The 10,767-nt window shown below is 36.2% G+C and overlaps 1 long non-coding RNA gene across 1 annotated transcript; it reads left to right on the top strand.

The window, feature by feature from the left end:
• The first annotated feature begins 3,451 nt into the window (after positions 1-3,451).
• LOC132044594 (uncharacterized) lies at positions 3,452-8,306 on the top strand. The gene is made up of 2 exons (XR_009412236.1): positions 3,452-3,590; positions 4,111-8,306. It is a non-coding gene; the product is annotated as an uncharacterized LOC132044594 (long non-coding RNA).
• The last annotated feature ends 2,461 nt before the right edge of the window (positions 8,307-10,767 follow it).

The following is a 10,767-nucleotide window of genomic DNA, read 5'->3' as shown; positions in this document are numbered from 1 at the left end:
ACATAATCCACAATAAACAACAACCAAAATACTAAAAAAATTAGTTCATCATGTCCTACACCAACCACATATACACGGCCACAACACAACTTCACTCCCAAATTACCAAACCTTCATTCAACATCATGGAATCCAACACAACAATAATTGAACTACTAAATAAATTCAATCAATTTTTTCCACACACACACACCCCATTCGGCCACACCACACACATGCATATTTCATGAGTTTCATTCTTTTCCACATGCTACAATATTCACAAATCATCTATAGCACATAAAAAGGTTGATTCTTACCTTGTTCCTTCAACTTCTTCACTTGACCATTGTTATGAACTTGCAAGCATAGATGTTTTTCTTGCTCCAATAGGTACTCCACTTTGCTAGGGACCTTCCAATTAATGGAAATACTTGAAGGGAATAATTTTTGATCAAATATTTCAAGGCTTCCTCTTTTTTTTTTTTTTTCCTCCTTTGGCCGTCCCCTCTCCTCTCGTTTCTTTTTTTTTCTTCTTTCTTTCTCTCTTTCTCTAAGTTTATTGAATTAAAGGATGACCCTTCATATATATATACTTAGCCTCTTCCACTAGCATATAAGCACATGGCCCTTTTCTCCATTTTTCTAGAATTTTCTTCTTCTAAAAAAAAAATATAGATGACTTAACTCTTGCCATGTACACTTTGGTCCCTATATATTCATCACATGGTCATCTTGGAAATTTCAAGAATTTTCTTGAATATTTGTGAAATTACCATTTTACCCCTAGGCTTCCATAATATTACCATGAACTACTTTGCGAATTCCCTTTTTATCCTTAGCCTTTTCCAATATTTCCCTACTAATAATATTCATAAACAATACTCATAAACAACTTATGCATTGAAATAATTTTGGAAGTAGTCTTGCCTTTAACTTCTCGCAATTGTCCCGAATTATCCAAACGTACGAAATACGGGTCATAACACTAACTTCCTCAAATCCTATAAAAATTTGCCCGATGACCTCGGGAACCGTGTCGCCCATCCCCGTGAGTCAAAGGTACTCTAATGGGGCTAGGGGAAGGGTGAATACGGGTTAAAAGGGCAAAATACACATAACGACCAACAGTTCGTTATATCAGATACCAATTAAACAAATGTTCGTCTTCAAACGGAGAAGGAAGGAAACGTAGGAAAGGTACTTGAGTCGGTGAAAAGCTGGGGATATCTCTCTCATACATTTTCCTCGGTCTCTCAAGTACCCTCCTCCACTGATCGGTTCTTCCATTGCACCTTCTTGAAGCAATCTCCTTGGACCTCAACTTCCTCACCTGGCTATCCAAAATCGCCATCGGCTCTTCCTTGAAGGACATATTCTGATCGAACAATACCGAATCGCATTGAATAATACAAGAACCACTGAATTACACTTCAACACGGAAACATGGAATACCGGATGAACACCTGACAACCCTGGTGGTGAAGCTAACTCATTAGCCACATCACTAAAACGACAGAGAATCTCAAAGGGACAATAAACCTCGGGCTCAACTTGCCCTTCTTTCCAAATCACATCGCACCCATCATGGGTGAAACCTTTCATAGAACCTGCTCACCAACCATAATCTCTAAATCACGAACCTTCTGGTCCGCATTCTCTTTTTGCCTACTTTGAGCTACCAGAAGGTTTTCCTGAATCAACTTCACTTTGTCCAAGGAATCTCTCAATAAATCCGTACCCTAAGGTCTTACCCCGAAAGCATCAAACCTCCTAATCGGAGAACGACATCTCCTACCATACAAAGCCTTGAACGGTGCCATGTCGATACTCGTGTGATAACTGTTGTTGTGTGAAAACTCTGCTAACGGTAAGAACTAGTCCCAATGACCACCAGAGTTGATAACACAAACTCTCAACATGTCCTCAAGCACCTGAATAGTCCTCTCGGACTGACGATCGGTTTGAGGATGAAACACAGTGCTATGATCCAACTGAGTACCCAAATTCTTATGCAAAGTCCTCTAAAAGTGGGAAGTAAACTGAGTGCCTCTATCTAAAATGATGGAAATAGACACTCCATGTAATCGGACAATCTTTCTAATGTAAATTTGTGCCAACCTCTCTGCATCGTATGTCATCTGAACCGGAATGAAGTGCGTAGACTTAGTTAACCTATCCATAATAACCCAAATTGAATCAAACTTATCCAAGGTTTTTAGAAGGCCAATCATGAAATCCATAGTGATCCTCTCCTACTTCCACTTGAGAATGAGCATCCTCTGAAGCACACCACCTGGTCTCTGGTGCACATACTTAACTTTTTGGAAATTCAAACACTGAGAAAAAAAATCCGCTATGTCCTGTTGACACCTAATTTTTGACCTCCCGTAATTTATTTCAAACACTTAGAGTCCCCGAATAATAAATAAAATGAACTGGTCATTTTGAAAGCTTTAAATGATTTTTTATAAATTGTCCAGGTCAATATCTCACCCCCTTAAATTGATAAAAGGGATTTTCATGCATCATAAATTTATTTATAAATTAATGAGTATTTCCATGATATTTTATGAGATTTTGTTGAGTTTAATTAATTAAGTAGAAAAAAAAAGGAAGAGGGAGAAGGGTTTTTATTATTTTAATTATTTAAAATTATCAAAATTTTGCAAGTACTTTATTTCCTTTTAAATTCATGAGGTTTGATAAAATTTAAATAATTTAAGTGATTAACTATTTAACCCTTTAAACTTCTGATTTTTGTAAACTTCTGATTTTTGTATAATTTGCATGATTTGTTAAAAAATAGGCGCAATTGCCAATAAGTGTTTTAATTAGGCTAATTAGTTAATTAAGTGATAATTACTGCAAAAATTATCCTTTTTATATAAATATATTTTGTCTTGGCCATAATTAAATTAACCAGCTCAAGATTTATAGAAATTAGAGTTATCTTGCAAAATAAGTCTGTTAGTGTTTTATTTCAAATAACTGGTTTAATTTAATTTCAAAATTTCTAATTATATAGTTTAATGTTTATTTGAAATGATTATGCTGGTTAATTAATTATGGCCATTTTAGAACCATTAGTAATTTGACCGACTTCTCTTTAATTATTTTAATAAAATAACTACGCCTAATTTTTTCCCACGATTAATTTTTTTTTCAATCATGATATTTTCTCTAATTACTTGTTTTTTTGTATTAGATATACATATGTATACACCAAGTATACATATATGTATACATGTATACAAGGCCCCATGTAATTTATAGTCTGGATTTGGACCGAGTCTAGCCCAAGCCAGGCTGTGACTCGGCCCAAATCCCTTTTGATTCACATCATCAAAACACCCCACCCCACCCCACCCCACCCCTCATTTTTCATTTTTCTTTTTTCAGTACCCGCCCCTACCCCCGCTTCTCTCTCTCTCCACTCCCTTTCCTAATAAACCCTAATTGCCACCTCCTTTTCTCTCTCTCTTTCTCTCTCTCCATGCCAAAAATGGCAAATCTGCAGAATATAGCAGTTGCATGTAGCTTTATTGTGTCCATTTTGATGAAAGCATTTAATATGACACTCGAATTCGCGATTTTAAATCACAAACATGGTAATAAATCGAATTTTCTACTTTATTATGCTGATATTACCAATATTATTATTGTACTATGCTTAAATCTTATTGGTCGAGTTGGAAAAGGTTGGATCGAACCAGGTAAGGTTCAGGTCTGACCATCCATATGCTTGAGAAGTCGTGTGAAGCATAGATCTAGTCTTGAAAGGCATTTTCTGGTGATTGCATTTGTCCCACATCATCTACTTGAAAGTCTTAGGTGATTTTTGGGGTTCTATAAGTAGAACCCCAACTCCCTTGCAAAAACAAGTTTGGAAAAAGGTCGAAAAAAAAAAAGTAGAAAGGAGAAAAGGGATTTTTGAGAGAAAAAAATCTAATTTTCTTCAAGTTTAAATTTTTTGAAAGGTTTTCAAAAATTAGAAAGGTTTGGAGAAATCCAAAGAGGGGCAAAATTTCGAATGTTAAGCCCTCTTTAGTAATATTTTAAGGCTGCACTAGTTGTGAGGTCGTCTTTGAGTCAATTTATTTTTTATTTTCTCTCTTTTTGGTCTGTGAGGCTAGGTTGTGAGATTTGGAAGCACTTAAGGCTTTCAAATTCATTTTTGATCAGGCGGCGCCACAAAAAGATAATGCTCTACCCTGCTTATTTGTTTCGATATTAGTCTACATGTTAATACTCTATTAATGAGGTTTGGTTGCTGATTTGCCTGTGGTTTAGTTAAGTTTATATGGTAAATAGGCATGGGTTAGGATGCAGATATGAAGGTTGTCACTTGTTACCTTTTAAGCCATGTCTGACATTAACAAGTGGTATTTTTCGAAATAGTTTGAATGTGTATGCTTAAACAATGCAATGAATGTTTAAATATCCCATAGTAGACTCCATGAATATGCTGCAACAGTCTTAGTGCAGTTATGGATGTTGAAGGTCACTTTCTTGATGTCCAAATGCTTGAATCTGACAAGAACATGATCACATAAATTATGATAGTTTGATGAAATTTTCAAGCTGATACAGATCCTACTAAATGTAATAGAACATTCATAGTGCTGTGGTGTTTATTTTGGAGACTCTGAAGTGATTGTTTCCTTTTGTTGAATGAGAATGTGACTCTTTTCTTTCTGAGTCTATTTTTCCTGAGATCTTGTATGCTTGTTTGATTGTCAACTAATTGATATGAGTCTGTGATTGGTATAAAGTTTAGGAAAGATCATGACTAGGCTAAAACAAACTTGGAAGAATTAGACATGTCTATAAGAAATCTATGGCAATTGGCTAAGGTATTTGGAGTTGTGTTTGCCTATATTTGTATGGGTCTGGGGTCTCCCGTGTCTGTTTGAATTTGCTTAAGATGGTCAAGTGACTCTGAATAGTGGTATATTGTGCATTAAAAGGTAACTTTAAAGAAAATGACATCTTAGAGTAGGGCAGGGCAGTCTAAAATGAAGTTATGATTTAGGACCATTCCTAAGATAATGGGGTGTCAAAGGCCCATTAGGAGTTAATGAGAAAGTCTATAGAAGCTGTTGAGGTTGCTTTGAAATAAAAAAGGGAACATCATGTGCCATTAACAGAACTAAGTGTCATGTTGGGTTTCATTTGAGTAGAATTTGGGCTCTGCATTCATATTACCTTATTTTCTCTGTTTCATGTCTGATTTTATGAAAGGGAGTTTAAGATAGATTTAAAAGGTAATTTAAAGTCTTGATGTGTATTTAACTGTCTAAAGAAATGATTGAACAGTTGGAGTTGGAATTTTCTTGAACCTAAAATTTGATATTCAACTTGAGTTTGCTTAGAACTCTTAAGTGACTTAATTGTCCCACTTTCATGAGTATTAATGACAAAAGGTATTCAATGAGGCTTCATATGGTATGAGTTTAAAACTAAAGTGGACTAGAAACTGTTTGGTTAATATGATTAGTTAGGATTTAGGTAAGGCTCATTTTTAAAAGGGTGGGCAGTAGCAAACCATCTTTGTCCATGAGTTTGGTAGTTGGCATTTGGTAGGAGAGTGAGGTAAAGGGTTGGGGTTTGCTTTGGGAGATTAAAAGGTGAGCCTAGGTACGAGCTGGAGGTAATGACCAGTGGAACCTGGGATCCCTTTTTGCTAGTAGTAAGGTGCAGGAAAGGGATGGGGAGGTGATGACCTCACCCTATCCTGCCCTTCTTTCAGGACCCTAAGGCTTCTTCAACTCCTTAGACCTTACTCTCATGACTATGGGAGTTCAGTGAGAGTTGATAATTGGCCAAGAATGGTTTGCCCAGCCTTGGGGAAAATTCTTGTGATTTCTTATTGTCTAAAACTAAATCAGAATAGAGGGACAGTCACTTGTTATATCTTTGGCATGCCTTGGGGTCTTTTGAATTTTATGTTGTCCAAAACTAAGTTTGAAACAAAAGTAGGCATCCTTGTCATGATTAGAAAGGTTGAATTGCCACTAACTGAGTCCTAAAAAGGTGAATTGCTTTTCTGGTGTCTCATCCATGTTTCTCTTCTTTTTTAGGGTTTGCTTTGTCTGGTTGCTTGCTTGCCCTTTAGAGGGATGAGTTTTAAGGTTGGTATGGTTTTTTTTATGTGAGTACTGTGGTCATGTGAAGACACCTAACTGAGTCTAAACTTAGAAATGAACATTTGACTGATCTTAAATTAGTAAAGACTTTTCACTTCTTGAACTAGATAGTGTCACCTAGACTTTACTGAAAACTGCAGTATAACCTTGACTAAAAATAAGAACTGTGATCTGCCTAGTAATAATTAGTCCTGCATCAGTAGTATTTTAAAGTCTTATTAAACACAAAATTAGGAGAATGAAATGACTAGTGTTATTGTGCTTATGCTAAAATGAATGGTGTTCAATGGGAGTTGGACTGATATTAGTTATAGAGGTGTGTCAAGTACTCCTAAGGACAATATGGGCCACTTGGTCTAGATTGGTATTTTCAAGACACCTCAAGAGGGGCAGAGAAGAGCCAAGCTCAGCTTGACTCATAGTATCTACCCCCAAATGGGGGGTGTCATGACCAGTCTCTATGCCATGGGGGACATCCTTGTCTTAAAGGGATAGGATTTCCTTAAATAAAGAAATAAGACCCGAAGGTAAAAAGGTTTAGGAAATTTAGCATGATGAAAGGTGTAGGGTGCACCTAGGAGACTAGGAATAATGAATGAGATCATTTTAAGAAGTTAGTCTTTAGTGTCTAGTAAATAAACTAGTCTGAGTTTGTAGGTAGTAAGTGTCATCTGCTAGGAGTTTAAAGGAATTGGATAATGTGAAGATTGGGTCTTGAACTTCATTCTTTTTCTTTTTAGGTCACTTAGTGCATTTATAATTGATTTCTGTCCCTGTCCATTTTAAGTAGTAATTGGTATGAGGAGGCTTTATTGTAACATGATCATTTATCTACTGTATTAATACAAAGATTTTTTTCTGTAGTCTTTTATGGGATTATAAAACTGGACAGTCCCAGTTTCATTTGGTGTTGTTGTTTAGGCTCCATGATGTTACAGTCCTATCTCTTGAGGATTACAAGTTGTGGAATTTCCCCTTTGTTTGTATCCTTTTATTGTGCTTCTGTGATCATTTTAAACAAGTTTTAATCTTCTATCCCAAGACCTGCTATAAATATATGAATTGACAAATCATAACTTTAATGTCATGGAGATTAAGGTTGGGATTTTGATTAACTTTGCCTTGTGCATAGCATTTGGACATGTAAGAATAGAATTAAAATATAGACTCTACCTAGACTTGTAAAATAAGGGGAGTATACACATGGTATACACTTGGTATACACATATCATGTGTATGGCAAGGATATATTATGTGTATACCTATAAGAAAGTAGGCTGGTTATTGGCAGGATACATATGTGTATAAAAGAATATGTCTTGTTTGGACCATTTATTTAATCAAGAATTCTGAAAGTGTTATATATATTGAATGTATGTTATTACATTACTGTACTCGTCCGCTCTTTCATCTTGATTCTGAATTCATTTAAAAGCCACTTATATTCAAAATATTTCCTACAAGTTGATACTTGTGCACGACTTTGAGACTATGATTATATACTGTGGCCACACCGGTTCGTTTGGGAGTTTGAGGAGGTTTTGGAGGATAGGTCTAGCCACTCCCCGATATCCAGCCATGCCGGGGGTTCATGAAACCCCTTGGAACTTGTGCGGTGTCGGGAAAAAGGGTGGTGACAACCTTTTCCCATCGGTATATCATGGTTTGAAATTTTCCAGTGGAGCAATGGTATATGATTAAGTCTTTTGTTGTGCACTTGTGATCATATGGGGAGATATGTCTATATATATGCATATATTACGCTTATGACAAAATCAGGTCCATCAAACATAGATTTAATAAATAGGGACATGCATGTATATGTATGTATATGAATGTATAATCCTGATAGTGATTAGATCCATCCGGACCTATACTAATTCAACTCCTTTTCCTTTTCCTCCTGCCGCACGGCCACTTGGGCCAGAGTCTTGGCCCAACATGAGCATTCTTTCAAATTGTGTAAGTCTAAACTGAAAGCTAATATTATGAAGGCTCAGCCATGGGTGAGAATGGCATGAAGGCCCAGCCATGGGTAAAAATGGTTTTTAAGGGGGTTTGGTACACCCCCTAACTCACTTCTTTCCTCCTTTTAATTTCAGCATATCAATCTTTTCTTTTATGTGAAATTTTGTACTTGTATAAACTCACATTATTATTGGAATCTTTACATTTGAATTAAGCATCTTAGTTGAACGGTGCATATGCCATTTAGTTAGACCTTAGGCCCCAACGCGATTTTAAAGCCAGGATCAGCGTAAACGTTTTCCAAAAAGAAATAAAACGGCTAAAGTAGTAAATAAAAGGATCAGTCCCATCTTTACAAGAAATAGTGTATTGTTATCACTTTTTCACCAAATCAGATTTCATCTTTGCAAAGCTAAGAAAAATGCCTCTCACAGATAAGTTTTCAAAAATCCGATTTTAGTTCGGGCAAAGAAGTGGTCTTCAGAACTGTTTTGAATAAATACGCCTTACAGAAAAAAAAGAAAAGAAAAGAGTTCTATTCTTTTTAAATCAAATCAGACGAAAGTATGTTTTGTAACTGTATAAATGACATGTCTTACGAAAATAAGCTCAGCTTTCCTTTTAAAAAACCAAAATCAGACGAACCCAATAATAATAATAATAATAAATAGTCTTAGGCATACATGTATATTTATAAATTCGCTTGTACTGAAGCACGTACGCTGTTTTTTCTAGAAATAAACTTAGGCAAAATTACAGAGTTTAAGGGCCAAGGCCCAACCCGAAGGACATATTTCAGGCCCCATTTAACCAATTTATTTCGGACAAAGTAAAACAAATATGTTCTGGGTTTAGCCCAGAAACTGAAGAAAGGAGTGAGAGATTTTTGGGCAGAACTAAGCAATCCTAAATCATTTTATAAAAGAGGGTGTGATTTGGGCCTAAGCCCATGACAAATGATTTTTATTACGAGCTTAAGATAAAATGTCAAGATTATAAATTTTATTATAAACCTAAGCTTTATTAAACCCACACCAATTATTCTTCTTAAAACGAGTAAATTTTTAAAGTTGTTCTAAAAACGTACCAAACGGACTAACCTGGACCATGTATGGGTCTAAGCATGCACGAATTTCATTTACTCCAAACATGTTGCCCTTACAAAATAATATTATCCTTCTATGTAAAAGGAATTAATTTTATTTGGATATTATAAATCGGAACCTAAATACCCTGTATTTAAGGGGGATATATTCAATTCTTTTCAAAAAAATGATATGCAACATGACAGGCTTTTGCGAGAAATAAACACCAAATAAATAGTTCATGCAAATACTCACACACTGAAATTTGAAGGTCAACCGTATAGTACAGATCCTTAATAATAGGGTGCCTAATATCTTCCCTAGGGGATCACCAGAACCCTTACCTAGAACTTTGGATTAAGAAGGATTTTTTCACCGTGTATGAATAAACCCTTCAAAATTGGTTTTCCTAATTTTCTAAAAATTAGGTGGCGACTCTTTTAAAACAAAGTTCGAAAGAGCACCAAAGATTTTGAAGTAGCTTTTCTGAGCGCTATCCTTATCCGCGAAAATGTGAACCATCACAGATGACGGGTCTGCTGGGGACTTAAAGGTTTTAAACATAAGGATTCCAATATAATGTGGGTATATTTGCTTTAACTGTTTTTGTGTTTACTTCCCCACAATTATCGACTGTCATTGCATGCATATCATAACTCCGCCACTCCTGGCATTTATTTTACATTTTGTTGCAGAGGTGACTTCACGGAGCATGCAGTCGTACCTTCACTAAAAAAATCAAATACTTCCTTTGGAACTGTTATGAGGCGGGGTTAGTTCGTGGTCGTCTAACAGCCCTGACGGTTCAGCCCCAGTTGTTCGCTCGGGTTCTCTGTCTTTTGTGAAAAAACCACTCCAGTAAAACTAGGATAGAGCTAAGCCAAATTTCTGCTGAACTAGAGCATTCATACCTAGACGAGCTTCGGGTATATCAGACCTACCTAAAGCTCATTAAGGAAGACCATCCTGTGTCCGGACAGTCTATGACCCGAAGAACACTGCATCTCATTTATGTGCCATATGGAAGCATGTTTAGTGCCTATGTGATAAGCCATTGACCCTGTGGGTGGGGGGGGGGTGTTATATCCCATATTTTGTACGTCGGAATATTTTAAGTTGGTTACGACAAGTTATGGACAAGGCTATTTTTTCGACTTTGTTTTAAGGCATAAGTTGCTTATGATTTTATTGGTATGGAACATTAAGGAAAATATGGGGCCAAAAGTGAAGTTTTGGAAACTTGGAATTTCATGAAAAAAAAGCATATGGCCGTGTGGCACATGTGGGCCATGGGCCACATGTGCTAATTATATAAGGTAGCATAAGATGATAATTAAATCATCTTCATCATTTCCACACCTAGAAAGTTCAAGAAATATGGAGAAAAAAAAAATGAAGGGCCATTCGGCCATGTCCAAACCGAGAAAGGACAAGGAGATATTGATCATGAAAAATTCTTTTCTCCTAGCTTTTCTACTAAATGGAAGGTCCTCGTTAACGTGGAGTAGTTGTTGGGGCAAGAAAAACGTTCGTTGTTGCCATGAACAAGTCTAGCCGAATAGAGAAGTTGAAGGGAAAAGGTGAGG

This window comes from Lycium ferocissimum, unplaced genomic scaffold (assembly GCF_029784015.1).
Source record: "Lycium ferocissimum isolate CSIRO_LF1 unplaced genomic scaffold, AGI_CSIRO_Lferr_CH_V1 ctg4992, whole genome shotgun sequence".
Lineage (NCBI taxonomy): Eukaryota > Viridiplantae > Streptophyta > Magnoliopsida > Solanales > Solanaceae > Lycium > Lycium ferocissimum.
The sequence above is the reverse complement of the archived record's forward strand: the minus strand, read 5'-3'. Positions and strand labels throughout refer to the sequence as shown.